General features: G+C 43.3%; 1 protein-coding gene across 2 annotated transcripts in view; it reads left to right on the forward strand.

Moving 5' to 3' along the window:
* Positions 1 to 15695: 15695 nt before the first annotated feature.
* Positions 15696 to 17228, forward strand: part of CEP85 (centrosomal protein 85) — a 62005-nt gene continuing 60472 nt past the window's right edge. For both annotated transcript variants that reach the window (XM_073616139.1, XM_073616141.1), the window contains exon 1: positions 15696 to 15828. The gene's annotated coding sequence lies outside the window, so the exon portion shown is untranslated. The remainder of the gene's footprint in view (positions 15829 to 17228) is intronic.

A 17228-nucleotide genomic window follows, 5' to 3' on the forward strand; every position in this document is an offset into this window, starting at 1 on the left:
AAATTTCGGACATAAAAAGTCCGATGGGAGCTTTTGGTCGGATATTCCGACCGTGTGTATGCCCCATCGGAGTTTTTCTGTCGGAATTTCCGACAGACTTAGATATAGAACATGTTCTAAATTTTTCCATCGGAAATGCCGATGAAGGTTATCCCGTTGGCAAGTCAGACCGTGTGTACGCGGCATAAGTGACCAACATCCTCCTAATCAACTGATGGCATCGTTGGTTGTTAGGATGCCGGTGGCTAGAATGTCCTAAGGTGCACAGTGAAAACTTGGGGTTTTGTGTAATAAAAGGCAGGTTTGATCCACTCACTGGCTTGTATACAATTTTTGGGCAATTTTGCCAAGGCACCCCTGAAGAGACCTCAAGGCACCCTAGGGTGCCTGGGCTCCCTGGTTGAAAAAGGTTGGACTAATGTACTCATTAGGTTATCCTTTCATATGCTTTAAATACCCTAATACAAAACATACAGGTAATATTTAATCAGCAGGGCCTTAATGGGAATCTAACAGGATTATTCACAAAATGCAATAACCCATATCAAATTGACATCTTGCACATCATTACTGGTATTTGCACAATGTACCAGGATAACACTGTAATACTATCAGGCTTACCTAATTTTACTAACAAATGTGTGCCATGGAGCAGGGTGACATTTAGAAGTTCCGATAGTATTAATAACTTCTGCTTATTTTTATGACTACTGTGATCATTAGCAGTATGGAGTTATAAAGCAGCCTTCAAAGTAGAGCTGGCCCAGCAGGTTTTGTTTTCTGCAGACTTCTCTTTGACATGAACCTTCACCCTTGATTATCCCCTCCCTGCCACTTCCAATGCTGTCACTGTTCACACTTACCTCTGTCATGTGAGGGTTAATATATAATACATATGGTAAAATAAATTTCTGGAAACTGTCTTACTTGCCATTGCCAAATGATTTTTATTTCTGTCCCTTCAGTCCTGATTTGCACAGCTCTGCCACACAGCACCACCAGTCCAGCTGGGCAGAAAACCTGATTTTTCCCAGCTGCAGTGTAACACTTACAGGTCTTGTTCCTCCCACAGCCTGTGAATGGACAGTGAAAGAAGAAGCAGCAGATTGACTGACTCATCTTTTAGTCACTCTGCTTTCTCCTTCTATCAGCATGTTTCTTGTTAGCAACTGAGCAGTGCAACACAACTGATTGGCTCCTTGTACTGGGTTTCCCCAGATATACTACAGTGAAACCTACTCTATTATAAAAATCTATCAGCCATCAAATACTGTATTTATTGGCGTATAACACTCACTTTTTCATCATGAAAATCGGGTGCAAATAGCGCGTGCGTGTTATACGCCAATACTTCAATTTTAGCTGCCTCTGAGGGGACAGGGAGGGGGGCGGGATGAGCGCCGTCAGATTAAATACAGTGAGAATCTCCTGTTTACTTGGCGGCCTCTGTAATAGAAAGTCCCATCTCCTGGGCCGCCATTGGACCACTGATGGCAGTGGTGAGGCTGCTGCATTGATGGCAATGGTGACGCTGCATTGATGTAGACTAATGAGGCTGCATTAATGGCACTTGTGAGGCTGCAGATGGGCATTGATCAGGCTGCATTGATGGCAATGGTGAGGCTGCATATGGGCACTGACCCTTATTTTGCTTCAAAGTTCCTTATTAAAAATTTAAGTTTTTTTCCTGAAACTTCCCTCTTAAAATGAATGTGCGTGTTATACGCCTGTGCGTGTTATACGCCGATAAATACAGTATACCATCTACATTACAATTTTGGCGAACCCCGCAAGCACTCATTCACTCAGGGATTAGTGAAACATAAAGTAACTTACATCTCTACTCAATCAAAAATATTAGAAAGAATTATTGTCAGAAGCAGCCAAACAGAAGGTGAAAAAGGAGTGAAAAGTGGTAAGGCATTAACCCTTACTTTGATATCTCTTTTTTCTTTCTCACTACCTTGAACACCCTCTGAGTGTTGCCGTCTTAAGATTTCTCCTTCCTCCTTCCTTTCGGCAGTCAGTCCAATCCAGTGTATACTCTACAGAGAGAAATCAGTGACAAAACAAAACATATACAGTAACATACAGTATATACATATTCATATACTGTACATAAACTGTACAGCACATACTATAGATGCTGTGGCCTACAAAAAAAAACACTAGGTGGTGCCCACATATATTTCCTTATAAGTCACAGTCCTGAAAAAAATTAAAAATGTATACAGTAATATCTCGAATTGCAAGTAACGCGGTTAACGAGCATTTTGCAATACAAGCTATTATTTTTTTTTAATCCTGACTTGGTTTGCGAGCGTTGTCATGCAAAACAAGTAGAATTCAAGCCTCTGCGGTGTGCAGTACCCCATTTGGCCAGAGGTGTGGGGCCGCCGATGACACTCGGAGCCGCTTGGAGCCACTCGGATGCACTCAGAGCCACTCTGAGTGCATCTGAGCGTCTTGGAGCGGTTTCTGAGTGTCTCCGGCGCCACACCCACCTCTGGCCACATGTGGTACTGCATACAATAGAAGTCACTGTGGAATGAATTATCTGAGTTTCCATTGACTTCTATGGGGAAACTCACTTTGATATACGAGTGCTTCGGATTACAAGCATTCTTCTGGAATGAATTTTACTTGTAATCCAAGGTACCACTGTATTTAGAGCTGAACTCCAGGCAGATATAAAAGACACAAATCATGAAGCTATGCATGCATGAAAGAGGAACTTCGCTGCCCCTATATTTTTTTTTTCCCTCTTAACTTGTCCGCTGGGTTGTCCTCAAAAAACATACTAATGCACTCAGTGAACCATGTGTTTCTCTACTGTGATCTGCTGATTCACTGCTGCTTGCTGGGACCTACACCACCATCTTTCTGATGTTATCTGGAGGTAACAGTCTCTTTATGGCCCCCTGATGACATGCTGCTAGATCTGCCCCCTTCCAGTCACTATATTGAAGCTGATGCATATCCCAGGAGGCTTAGAAGCAGAGGAGATGCCATGCTCCCCTAGGCAGGAAAGAAAAGAAAAAATCAGCTTTTCAGATTTGTCGGGTGGGGGGGGGGGGGTTGTAAGGATGAAAATTGTTTTCTAGGAGTAAAGGTCCACCACATTAATAAATTGGTTCATGTATTTTTTTAAATGCAAGCAATTTATGTAACTTAGTTTGAATTGGTATCCACCTCTTGCAGTCCCTGTACAGCAGAGCTCAGACTGGTAATTGAAGAATCAGAACAAAGGGCCAGTCATTTGTGATGCAGGGCTCATGTGCTATCAAGGTACATGCTGATAAGAGAGAAAGCAAGGTGTTAGGCCTCTTTCATACGGACAGCTGTCCTGCCGCTGTTAAAAGCATGTTTTGTTATTTTGAAGTTCATAGACTCCAGGCACAGCAGTCAATTGCAGTTGTACATTGGCAGCGATTACGTGCGTTTACATACGGCTACGTTTAGCTGCGGTGGAACATTCTTGACATTTCTGATGTCCTTCCTGTTTTTCTTTCCTTGTTGCGCTGCTATCCACAGGTGAAATAGTACACTGCGATTACCTGCTATTATGTACAGATAGCTGCAATAAATCAGTCCTGGAAGCAGTCAAATACATTTTTTCTAACTGCACAAAACCCCATGTAACGAAACCGTTGCTAAATGCAGTGTGTGAATGGGGCCATAGGAAAGCATTGTGTGAATTTAGGTGCGGCAGATAACTTCATCTATCCGCAGCTAAAAGCTGAATTCTATCCGTCCGTGTTAAAGGGGCCTTATGCCCAGTACACACGATAGGATTTTCCGACAACAAAATCCATGTTTTTTTTCCAACGGATGTTGGCTCAAACTTATCTTGCATACACACGGTCACACAAATCTTGTCGGAAATTCCGAACATCAAGAACACGATGACGTACAACACGTACAACGAGCCGAGAAAAATGAGAAAAATGAAGTTCAATAGCCAGTGCGGCTCTTCTGCTTGATTCCGAGCATGCGTGGAACTTTGTGCGTCAGAATTGTCTACACACGATCGGAATTTATGACAACGGATTTTGTTGTCGGAAAAATTTGAGAACCAGCTCTCAAATTTTGTGTGACGGAAATTCCGATGGAAAATGTCCGATGGAACCTACACACGGTCAGAATTTCTGACAATAAGCTCCTATAGAACTTTTCCGTCTGAAAATCTGAACGTGTGTACGGGGCATTAGAGAGATTACCTTATCAGTTTCCTGCTGTTCTTTTTACTTTTCACTAACAGTAAAGCCTGGTACACACTACACTTTTTTTTTAAACTGACAGCTCCGGTCGGAGCCGCAGGACTAACCATCGGAAATTAGAACAGCGATCTTCCCCGCTGAGGTGTTGTGTTCTGACAGGGGGATAGCCACCTCGCTAGAACACTCCATTCAGCGCTCTCCGCCATTGGCTGAGACGCTGATTGGGAGTCGGTCGGCTGCTGGTTTTTACAGCATGCTCGTCCGACAGAAGCCTTCTGTCCGACACACACAGGCCGAATGTCACTTTTTTTTTTTTTTTTTTGAACCGGCAAATGTCTCCCAACATTTGGCCCATGTGTACCTGGCTTTAGCCTGGGTTTACACTGCTGCGGTTCAGACGCTGCATGTGATTGGCACAGGAATCGCAGCAAAAGTGCCTGATCCAACATGCTGGATTTTGTTTGGACGAATGAAACAAATGATGACACAATCATATGCGCCATTTTAGTTTTTCAATTGACGCTAAAGGGCTAAAAATAACGCCTGTAAAGCATCTGAAAAACGCCTCCCTTGCCACCCCAGTGTGAAAGCCCGAGTGTTTTCACGCTGCAGCAGTGCACTTGCAGGACTGGAAAAAAAGTCCTGCAAGCACCGCTGAATACACCCCTGCCATTCAAATCAATGGCCAACACTGCCGAAGTGCCCGCAAAGTGCTTCGGTAGCGGCACTTTGCATGCGCTTTGCGGGCAATTTGCGGGGGCTTTTTAGGCCACTAGTGGGGTTAAAAGTGCCCTGCTATCAGCTGAAAAGCGCCGCTAAAAATAGCGGTGCTTTACCGCCAACGCCCCTCCCACACCCCAGTGTGAAAGTGCCCTTAGGGGTGTACTCACTTTTGTTGCCAGCGGTTTAGTCATTAATGGCTGTGTGTTGAGTTATTTTGGGGGGACAGCACATTTACACTGTTATACAAGCTGTACACTCACTACTTTACATTGTAGCAAAGTGTCATTTCTTCAGTGTTCTCACATGAAAAGATAAAATAAAATATTTACAAAAATGTGAGGGGTGTACTTACTTTTGTGAGCTACTGTATGTATTTCATTTCTGTATTTAGTTGTTTGCCTGAAGCTCAGCTTTGACATATATAGTGAATAAAAATGAATATGCATAACTACACAAACTAAGAGAGGTCCTATAAATGTAGTGTTCTAAAAAGTCCACTAGATGGCACACACTTACAGGACTGATAATAGATACTATATATAAACAGTGCCTTGAAAAAGTATTCATACCCCTTGAAATTTTCCACATTTTGTCGTGTTATAACCAAAAATGTCAATGTATTTTATTGGGATTTTATATGACCAGACAGGTCAGGGATGAAGTTATGGAGAAATTTAAAGCAGGGCTAGGTTATAAAAAAATATCTCAAAAAATATATTGAACATCTCATGGAGCACTGTTCAATCCATCACCTGAAAATGTAAACTGTTTAGCACAACTGCAAACCTACCAACACATGGCCGTCCACCTAAACTGACAGGCCTGGCAAGTAGAGCATTTATTAGAGAAGCAGCCAAGAGGTCCATTGTAACTCTGGAGGAGCTGCAGAGATTCACAGCTCAGGTGGGAGAATCTGTCCACAAGACAACTATTAGTCGTGTACTCCACAAATCTGGCCTTTATGGAAGAGTGGCAAGAAGAAAGCCATTGTTGAAAGAAAGCCATATGAAGTCCCCTTTGCAGTTTGCAAGATGCCATGTGGAAGAAGGTGCTCTGGTCAGATGAGACCAAAATTGAACTCTTTGGCCTAAAAGCAAAACACTATGTGTGGTGGAAAACTAACACTGCACATTAAGCTAACAAGAGGAAGGGCGGGACTTTAAATGAGGTCATGACTAAATTACCATCAGGTACCTCCATCCCTAAGCGTAATGGTCAAAGAGGGGGAGTCGGGACTTTAAATGAGGCATTGGCTGACAACCAGATAGAATAAATAACAATAATGTTTAATAAATAGGTATATACAAATATATTCATATAAAACAGATAATGAATATGTACCATACCATAATCATACATAATTGTACATTTAATAATTTCCATTAATACAATTAATCCTCCCTTATTCCACATGGGCAATATATAAAAAAGATATAAATTCATTCATGATCCTAAAGAGACCACAATGGGTATTCAGGTGATATCAGTATGATGACGTCGCATCTAAGAAGCTCTACGCGTTTCGTGGAACCCTCCACTCATCAGGAGCAATGCGATATACGTCTGGTTGCATCTGGAAAATACATAACCAGAAAACTTAAGCCTTAAGTGGGGGGGAGAGATGGGTTGATTGGAAAGGTAATAAAATTATATAAAGAAGGGGCAAAACCACAATAAATGCACCACCACTGTACCTGGCAAAACCACCCTGTATGCCAACCCATGAACATGGAGCCGAGAGCAATTTTCTGACATCCTTTTGGGCTCTTGGTCCTATCACATTCCCATTCCACTTTTCACCAGTCTTCTTATTTTTCCATTTTTGGATTCATCCCATTTCATTACTTATCCTTTACTTCTTTTGGCATTTTAGGTCCCCTTCACATTTGCTTGCCCATTGCTGTATGTGCTGATCCCACTGCCGGACCATTACCTCAGCTCCCGGTTGGATGCCTCCGCCTTGCTCTCGGCTCCATGTTCATGGGTTGGCATACAGGGTGGTTTTGCCAGGTACAGTGGTGGTGCATTTATTGTGGTTTTGCCCCTTCTTTATATAATTTTATTACCTTTCCAATCAACCCATCTCTCCCCCCCACTTAAGGCTTAAGTTTTCTGGTTATGTATTTTCCAGATGCAACCAGACGTATATCGCATTGCTCCTGATGAGTGGAGGGTTCCACGAAACGCGTAGAGCTTCTTAGATGCGACGTCATCATACTGATATCACCTGAATACCCATTGTGGTCTCTTTAGGATCATGAATGAATTTATATCTTTTTTATATATTGCCCATGTGGAATAAGGGAGGATTAATTGTATTAATGGAAATTATTAAATGTACAATTATGTATGATTATGGTATGGTACATATTCATTATCTGTTTTATATGAATATATTTGTATATACCTATTTATTAAACATTATTGTTATTTATTCTATCTGGTTGTCAGCCAATGCCTCATTTAAAGTCCCGACTCCCCCTCTTTGAACACTAACACTGCACATCACCCTAAACACACCATCCCCACTGTGAAACATGATGGTGGCAGCACCATGTTGTGGGGATGCCTTTCTTCAGCAGGGACAGGGAAGCTGATCAGAGTTGATGGGAAGATGGATGGAGCCAAATACAGGGCAATCTTAGAAGAAAGAGGGAAAGTGCAGGGTGTCGGCGCCACAATGAAAACCAAAAAGAAAAAAATATTAATTGACTACACCAATGCTGCACCTAAAATTAGTAGAAACTAATACACAATGAAGAAATATATGAAGGGCGCAAAGGGAACAATAAATTAATTAAATAACAAATAAATCATATACAGTGTGTATCTAATTAGTAAAGTGCACAATGAAATAAACCATCAGAAATGTCCATAATAAACATATGTGATCAAATCTTCTTGTGTTTACTCCAACACCATGAATAATAAAGTGCAAATGTGCTTCAATAAACTTGCTTAAAGTGCTTCACCCAAAGTGGTAACAAAAATGCACTCACCAGATAGTCTCAGCCACAAAGTGACCACAAAGCATGACTTTTAGGAAGGAATCCTTAATTCAATGCTGTATCTCCTTCACGTATCCCATTCCAATCAAGAAATCATGTATGGAGGAAGCTAAATCCCAATCCACTATGCAGGTAATGAATGTAGGTATCTTCACCTTATAACATCTCTCCACTGCATATATCAACTTACATCAAGTATGTCTGTGAAATAGCTCCACAACAAAGAGCCACAGAAGGCAGGATATAGTACAATACCGCTTATGTTTTATTGCTTTAAAACAGCACTTACATAGTCCCACCACTGCCAATGAGCTTTGCTTACAAGCACACAAGTGTAACATGGTAGTTTGGCCGAGCGGTCTAAGGTGCTGGATTAAGGCTCCAGTCTCTTTGGAGGTGTGGGTTCAAATGCCAATGAGCTTTTCTTACAGGCACACAAGCGTGCTTTAAATATTGAAGCAAGGCCTGACACCTACAACCACAGGAGCCCTATATTTTTGTCTGCACAGCTGAGATGCACTGCGCACACTGCAAGTTTTATACCGGCGTCGGACCGGCTTCTGCTTCCGTGAGCAGATTGTTTGTGATTTCATGCTGGACTATGTAAGTGCTCTTTTAAAGCAATAAAACATAAGCGGTATTATACTATACCGCTATTTCATCATACTTGATGCAAGTTGATACAGTATATGCAGTGGAGAGATGTTATAAGGTGAAGAGGGGGGCCGCCCCCTCAAGAAAATTGAGCACCAGCTGCACTGATGTAAAGGCATTTTCCTTTTTGGATTGGAAGGAAAATTATCTCATTTTTCAACACTTTTTACAAATAAATATGTAAAAAGCACGTGGCGCACATTTGTATTCAGCCCCCTTTACTCTGATACCCCTAACTACAATCTAATGGAACCAATTGCCTTCAGAAGTCACCTAATTAGTAAATAGAGTCCACCTGTGTGTAATTTAATCTCAGTATAAATACAGCTGTTCTGTGAAGCCCTCAGAGATTTGTTAGAGAACCTTAGTAAACAAACAGAATCATGAAGGCCAAGGAACACACCAGACAGGTCAGGGATAAAGTTGTGGAGAAATTTAAAGCAGGGTTAGGTTATTAAAAAAAAAAAAAAAACAAGCTTTGAATATCTCATGGAGCACTGTACAATCCATCATTTGAAAATAGAAAGAGTATGGCACAACTGCAAACCTACCAAGACATGGCCGTCCACCTAAACTGACAGGCCAGGCAAGGAGAACATTAATCAGAGAAGCAGCCAAGAGGTCCATGGTAACTCTGGAGGAGCTGCAGAGATCCACAGCTCAGGTGGGAGAATCTGTCCATAGGACAACTATTTGTCGTGCACTCCACAAATCTGGCCTTTATGGAAGAGTGGCAAGAAGAAAGCCATTGTTGAAAGAAAGCCATAAGAAGTCCTGTTTGCAGTTTGCGAGAAGCCATGTGGGGGGGACAGCAAACATGTGGAAGAAGGTGCTCTGGTCAGATGAGACCAAAATTGAACTTTTTGGCCTAAAAGCAAAACGCTATGTGTGGCAGAAAACTAACACTGCACATCACCCTGAACACACCATCCCCACCGTGAAACATGGTGGTGGCAGCATCATGTTGTGGGGAGGCTTTTCTTCAGCAGGGACAAGGAAGCTGGTCAGAGTTTATAGGAAGATGTATGGAGCCAAATACAGGGCAATCTTAAAAGAAAACCTGTTATGCCGCGTACACACATGAGCGGATTTCTTGTCAGAAAAATATATGACGGCTTTTCCGACGGGATTCTGCTCAAGTTTGCCTTGCATACACATGTTCAAGCAAAAGTTCGCTGAAATTACGACTGTCAAGAACGCGGTGACGTACAACACTACGACGAGCTGAGAAAATGAAGTTCAATGCTTCCGAGCATGCGTTGAATTGTTTCCTGAGCATGCGTAAGGAATTTTGCATGTCGGAATTGCCACAGACGATCGCATTTTCGGATAGAAACTTTTCCCGACCGAAAAATTGAGAACATGCTCTCAATCTGTCGCTGGCTGGAATTCGGCCAGTAAAAGTCCGATGGAGCATACACACGGTCGCATTTCCCGACGAAAAACTCTCATCGGTCTTTTGCTAGGCCGGAATTCCGATCGTGTGTATACGGCATTAGAGTCTGCAAAAGACTTGAGACTGGGGCGGAAGTTCACCTTCCAGCAGGACAACGACCCTAAACATACAGCCAGAACTACAATGGAATGGTTTAGATCAAAGCATATTCATGTGTTAGAATGGCCCAGTCAAAGTTCAGACCTAAATCCAATTGAGAATCTGTGGCAAGACTTGAAAATTGCTGTTCACAGACGCTCTCCATCCAATCTGACAGAGCTTGAGCTATTTTGCAAAGAAGAATGGGCAAAAATGTCACCCTCTAGATGTACAAAGCTGGTAGAGACATACCCAAAAGACTTGCAGCTGTAATTGCAGCGAAAGGTGGTTCTACAAAGCTGAATATAAATTTTTTACGTATTTATTTGTAAGGGCTAGTTTACACTTGCTTTAAAATAATACTTCAGATAGGCTTTGTTAAAGCTCTCTGAATACCAGTCAAAGCTCCTGTCACTAAATAAAATGGTTAGCTTACAGTCCTGTTTACACCTTGCTTTGGCTTTGCTTTGGCTTCACTTCAAACATTATACCCCATGTAGCCTAATCGGTGCTTCAAAGTCTATGGTAAAACTCCCTTGAAGCTTGCTTTAAGCACCTGCAGCTTTGAAAGCTTGAAAGGCTTTAATTCAGCTTTAGCTTCGTTTTGGAGAAATTGCAGGTATGAGATATACGCACACAGCAGTGGCGGAACTACCGCCATAGTGACCCACATGCGCGCTATGGGGCCCCGCAGCCGAGTAGGGCCCCGTGAGTCGGTGTGCAAGTGAGCGGGCGTCGGGTGAGCTGCCGAGCTGCCCGTCCGTTCGGCGCTCGTACAGTCACACTGACTGTGCGAGCGGACGCAGCTGGGTGGCTTGGCGGGCGGGTGAGGTAACGTACGGGACGCTGTCAGCTGGGAGACTCGGTGGGTGGACTGGCCAATCAGCGGGTGGCGGAGCAGAGAGATGACATCATCTATGACTGCCCGGGGCCCGCCCTGCAGTAGGTAGTTCTGCCCTCACTCACTGTGCAGGCAGCAGAGAGATTACATCATCTCTCTGCTGCATGACTCAGACTGGGAAACAGGAAGTGACAATCCTCATTCCCCACCTTAGCAGGAAAGTGACAATCTGCAACTTGTGGCAAGTGAAGTGACAATCTGCAACTTGTGGCAAGTCGACAATCCGCAAGTTGTGGCAGATGACGTGGCAAGTGGACAATTTGCAATGTGTGGCAGGTGACGTGGCAAGTGACAATCCGCAACTTGTGGCAAGTGGACAATCCGCAATGTGTGGCAGGTGACAATCCGCAACTTGTGGCAAGTGGACAATCCGCAATGTGTGGCAGGTAGGGTTGCCACATCATCCCTTTATAGAATAGATATAGACTTCTCAAAGATTAGTGTGAAAAGGTTGCCATCATCCCTGAACAATATACAATGGGAACCTCATTTGATTGGGATTTTTAAGGCAACAAAAGAAAGAAAAATTTTTTTAAAAGTTAGATAAGTTTTATTTATACAAAAATTGTTAAAAAGTAATTAAACATATGAAGATATACATTTGCAAAGAATAAAAAAATGATACACTACAGAAGTGGCAAAAAATTATATGATCCAACGCGTTTCAAAATGATTAAATTTCTTCTTCATGGATAAATTTTTGCCATTATCTGAAAGGCATAAAGGTGACATAAGTATACATACATATATATTTTTGAACATATATATTTTTGAACAACCAACAAAAAATCTGTGTAAAGAGGTTTACAGTGATCATGATTGACCCAGCAGATTCTCAGTGTGACACTCCAAAAACCCCATCCAGCCTGATAACGATCTTATATCGCGCAAAGGAGCCCCCAGATATTAAGATCCAATGAGAGACGCCTAGTGTCCCAAGCAAAAAGAAAACGCTGGGGGGAAGGGGAATGTGGAATCTGAAAAAATATATATACACACTCATCATCTGTGAGGGAGATAATGCATCCATGGAAAAAAAAAAAAAAAAAAAAAAATTCTATTTCCCGCTACCTCCTCCCCAGACCGTTTTCCCTACTTGTGGACAGTATCTGGGAAGTGAGAAATACATATTTCTTAGTCATTCTTTATGGGTTTGCTTTTATAAACCTGGGTTTTTTTTTTTTTTTGGCCATATATGCATTGCCAGTAATTTCTTGTGTTTTTTATTTATTTTTGCATTTTTTTTACTCCGATCCCTCTTCCTCTTGTTCCCAGGAAGGGGAATCTCTCCTCTTTATTGTATACTGAATCTTTTCGCCTTTGAAGGCACACAAACCCGCATCTCCGATACAAGGTTAGTTGTGTGTTTTTTTTTTTTTTTTTTGTTTTTTTTCTTTTCCATGGATGCATTATCTCCCTCACAGATGATGAGTGTGTATATATATTTTTTCAGATTCCACATTCCCCTTCCCCCCAGCATTTTCTTTTTGCTTGGGACACTAGGCGTTTCTCATTGGATCTTAATATCTGGGGGCTCCTTTGCGCGATATAAGATCGTTATCAGGCTGGATGGGGTTTTTGGAGTGTCACACTGAGAATCTGCTGGGTCAATCATGATCACTGTAAGCCTCTTTACACAGATTTTTTGCCACATCATCCCTTTAATCCAGGACACACATTAATTACACAGGTTCTGTGGCTGATTAAGGTGGTAATTAAACTCACTTGATGCCTTACATGCATTCAATCAGTCTCAGAACCTGTGTAATTAATATATTTCCTGGATTAAAGGGATGATGTGGCAACCCTAGTGGCAGGTGACGTGGAAAGTGGACAATCCGCAAGGTGTAGCAGGTGACATGGCAAGTGGATAATTTGCAATGTGTGGCAGGTGACGTGGCAAGTGACAATCCGCAACTTGTGGCAAGTGACGTGGCAAGTAGACAATCCGCAATGTGTGACAGGTGACGTGGCAAGTGGGCAATTTGCAACGTGTGGCAGGTGACGTGGCAAGTGACAATTCGCAACTTGTGGCAGGTGACAATCCACAACTTGTGGCAGGTGACATGGCAAGTGGACAATTTGCAGCGTGTGGCAGGTGACGTGGCAAGTGACAATCCGCAACTTGTGGCAGGTGACATTGGCAAGTGACACGCTGAGGGCTCCCACTGATTCTGCATTATGGTGAGTTGAACTATTTCATTTTATATAACAATGTAAGCTTCACTGAAGCACCACCGAAAAAAGCCATCATAAAAGCATGTTGACGCAGTAGGCGCTTTAATCTGTGTTGAAGCCGAAGCAAGTGTAAATGAGCCCTAAAACATTTTTAAAAAAACAGTTATCATCTTCCTTCCACTTCACAATTATTTGCCACTTTGTGTTGGTTTATCACATAAAATCCCAATAAAATTCATTTAAAATTTTGGTTGTAACATGACAAAATATGGAACATTTCAAGGGGTATGAATACTTTTTCAAGGCACTGTATTTGTAGATACTATAACTTTCTAATATACATTTATTGGGATTTTTTTTACCAAGGACATGTAGCAGAATACATTTTGGCCTAAATGTATGAGGAAATTAGATTTTCAATATTTTTTATTGGATATGTTTTATAGCAGAAAGTAAAAATTTTTATTTTTTTTTTTTTTCAAAAATGTTCATCTCCTTTCGTGTATTTAAAAGATATTTAAAGGTTCCATTTTTTAAAATAAAAAACAAATAAACATGTCATACTTACCTCCTCTGTGTAGTTGGTTTTGCACAGAGTGGCCCAGATCCTCCTCTTCTGGGGTCCCTCTGTGACGCTCCTGGCTCCTCCTCTTCTGCCCCGTCAGAGAGCCGCTCTCCCTTGGAGCACTGGTGTGGGCCCGAGACAGACAGCAGGACTTGGCTCCGCCCCGGCTCCCACGTCATTGGATTTGATTGACAGCAGCGGGAGCCAATGGCTGCACTGCTTTCAATCTATCCAATCAGGACCCGAGACACCGGCTGGAGCTGGTGTGCTTGTTCCTGTCGCTGGGAAAGACCGGGTTCAGGTAAGTAAAAGGGGGGCTCTGGGGGGCTGCATCACAGGAGGTTTTTCACCTTAATACATACGACCCCTTTAACCACTTACCTACTGGGCACTTTACCCCCTTCCTGCCCAGGCCATTTTTCAGCTTTCAGCATTGTCACATTTTGAATGACAATTGCACAGTTATGTTACACTGTAACCATGTGAAATTGTTATCATTTTCTTCACACAAATAGAGCTTTCTTTTGGTGGTATTTAATCACTGCTGGGATTTTTATTTTTTACAAAAAAAAAAAAAAGCCGGAAAATTTTGGGAAAAAAAAGGTTTCTCTTAGTTTGTGTCAGTAAATTTTGTAAATAAGTAATTTTTCTCCTTCACTGATGTGTGCTGATGAGGTGGCCTTGATGGGCACAGATAGGCTGCACTGATGAGGTGGGCAGCAACGATGGGCACTGAAAGCCAGTACTGACTGGCATCACTAATGGGCACTGATTGCTGGCACCTCTGGCGCTCTAATGTAATCAGGGCACTGACAAGTCGCCTCCCGTTCTGTACAATGGAACCATTCTAATAGGAGCGACGCAAGTCGCTCTGACTTAGAAAAAGGTTCCTTCGCTACTTTGGGGGCGACTTGGGGCGACTTGCATAGACTTCTATACAGAAGTCGTTTTGCAAGTCGCCGTGGCAGTCGTGTGCAGGTCGCCTCGGTGAGGTGACCTGCAAGTCCTGCCGCCCCTGTGTGAACCGGGGCTAACTGTCCCCTGTGAGGAGATCCCGTTGATCAGCTCTCCTCGCCACACACTCTGTCAGTGTGAGTCGAGGAGCGCCAATTACCGGCACTTCCTGGTTTACATATGAGGGGCTGTGATTGGACACAGCTGATCACATGGTTAAGGAGCTGCGTAAGCGGCTCTTTACAGAGATCGGGTTGTGACATGTCCTAGGAACACGGCACGACCACGATCGATCGCCTATATGACGTTCACGAGAGCTGCCATGTCCTGCCATCATTTAACAGCGGGCGGGCAGCAAGTGGTTAATTAAAAAAAACAGTGGTGATCAAATACCACGAAAAGTAAGCTCTATGGATATAAATGTAGTTTGGGTGCAGCATTGCATGACCGCGCAATTAGTGCAGTGCTGAATAGCAAAAAATGGCCTGGTCATGAAGGGGGTAAAACCTTCTGGAGGGCAAGTGGTTCTGTAAAGTGCAATGGAGTGCAGATAGTGATATCAGCTTTGTTCCATAAATGAGCCCCCAAGTGCCAAGCGTACTGTTCATTCACATTACACTTCTATATTTTACTATTAGAGTTGAGCCCTCTCACTGTAACGCATGAATGACTCCCACGACAGAGAAGAGAGAACAATAAGCCTGGTCACACTGACGTACGTTAGGAGCAACGGTTCCTTGCCACCTCACCTCACACTACATACAACCTTTCCTAGACACACAAATCATGCCTGTGCTCCAAGCCACCCCGCCCACTCCGACTACACGCTGCTATTGGCTGGACTTCACCCCGCCCACCACGGCTACACGCTGCTATTGGCTGGACGTCACCCCACCCACTCCGACTACACGCTGCTATTGGCTAAACAACGCATCTGCGATTGGCGCAGAGGGAAGCTGGGTTTGGCTAGGTGTGGCGGGGAGACGGTTTGAAGGTGACTCCGCCCAGTTCCCGGCTGTGTGTTTCTCATCCGTTGCTGTGTTCCCGTTCCTAGGACTTCTTCCGGGTGGGAGCTGATCCACACCGGTGAGGTGAGCGCCTCTCTGAGCCCCACACAAGTCTGCTACGTTTAGTATTATGAGAAGTCATTCATAGCCTTACTGAGCTTGGGTTTGGTTACTATTGTTGTGTAACTTGTTTACTATGAGACTTGATTCCTGCAGTGATAGTCGTTTAGATAGGGGGTATGCAGCCTGGGGCCCTCCAGCTGTTGCGGAACTACATTTCCCATGAGGCATTGCAAGGCTGGCAGTTACAATTACTCCCAGATGTATGATGGGACTTGTAGTTCTGCAACAGCTGGAGGGCCCCAGGTTGCCTACCCCTGATTTTAGATGGTGTTGGGTTGCTGTATTGTTTTATAGGTTGAAAAAATGGGGATCCGGGTGACAGAGAGAGAGGAGCTGGCAGTACAGTGTAATGTGGAGGAAGTCACAAGTAACATGTATGATGATGGAGACTGTCACCAACATTATACAGCATGATTTGTTTTAGATCAGCCCTTTGTTTACTTATCTGTTTACCTGGCCAGTAAATCTGTTATTTTCCAGTTCCTGTCACACACTAAGCTGTCCAGAAGAAATGACAGTTGGACCTCACTTACACAGCTGGGGAGCAGTAAAAAGAGGCGGTTGAGCTGCAGTTTTATCAGCTGATGAGCTGCAAATGAACACGGCCAGCAGGCAGAACCGCCGCTGGACTTGGTCCATTCAAGTGAATGGAGTTGCATTATTATTATTATTATTATTATTATTATTATTATACAGGGTTTATATAGTGCCAACAGTTTGTGCATAGGGCCCTGCTCATTAGAACTCTTTAGTGCATGCGATTTCGTAGCAGCAGGCTTACAATAGTTACCGCAGGCATTGAGGAGGACCTCAAGCTGCCTTTTCAATTACCACTGAAAAGCAAAGCACTGTGGACCACTTTTCAGAGGAGCTACAACAGCCACATCTAAAAGCGGTGTCTAAACTGTGGCTGGTTAAAATAACAAAAACACCTGTAAGACAATGGCATAATGCGATAGTATGCACCACATACTAGCACATTATGAAATACTTGCCTTAAAACAAAGCCTTCCAGCAGCACCCTGTCACCACTGAGAGGGTTGACATCTTCCCACTGGTCTTTCTTCAAGCCGGGTTCACACACTTCAGTTATGTGATTGGCCTAAGGCACGATGACATTGCTCCTGCGCATCGGAGCCCTCAGTTCCGGTGTTCTGTTGAAAAATTCCTCCGATGGGTCTGCGCATGCTCACTACAAAACGTCACTCCAGCTGATATGTTGATCAGCTGGTATGACATCAACACAGCGCATGCGCAGATCATTTGAGTCATTTTTTCCACAGGCAGTATTGGACCTATGCAAACAGCGCAGGGAGACTGTATTTGTCAGATTTTGCCTCGCTGTTCCGGGGCGGTTTTTC

The sequence above is a fragment of the Aquarana catesbeiana genome, linkage group LG02 (assembly GCF_042186555.1).
Source record: "Aquarana catesbeiana isolate 2022-GZ linkage group LG02, ASM4218655v1, whole genome shotgun sequence".
Lineage (NCBI taxonomy): Eukaryota > Metazoa > Chordata > Amphibia > Anura > Ranidae > Aquarana > Aquarana catesbeiana.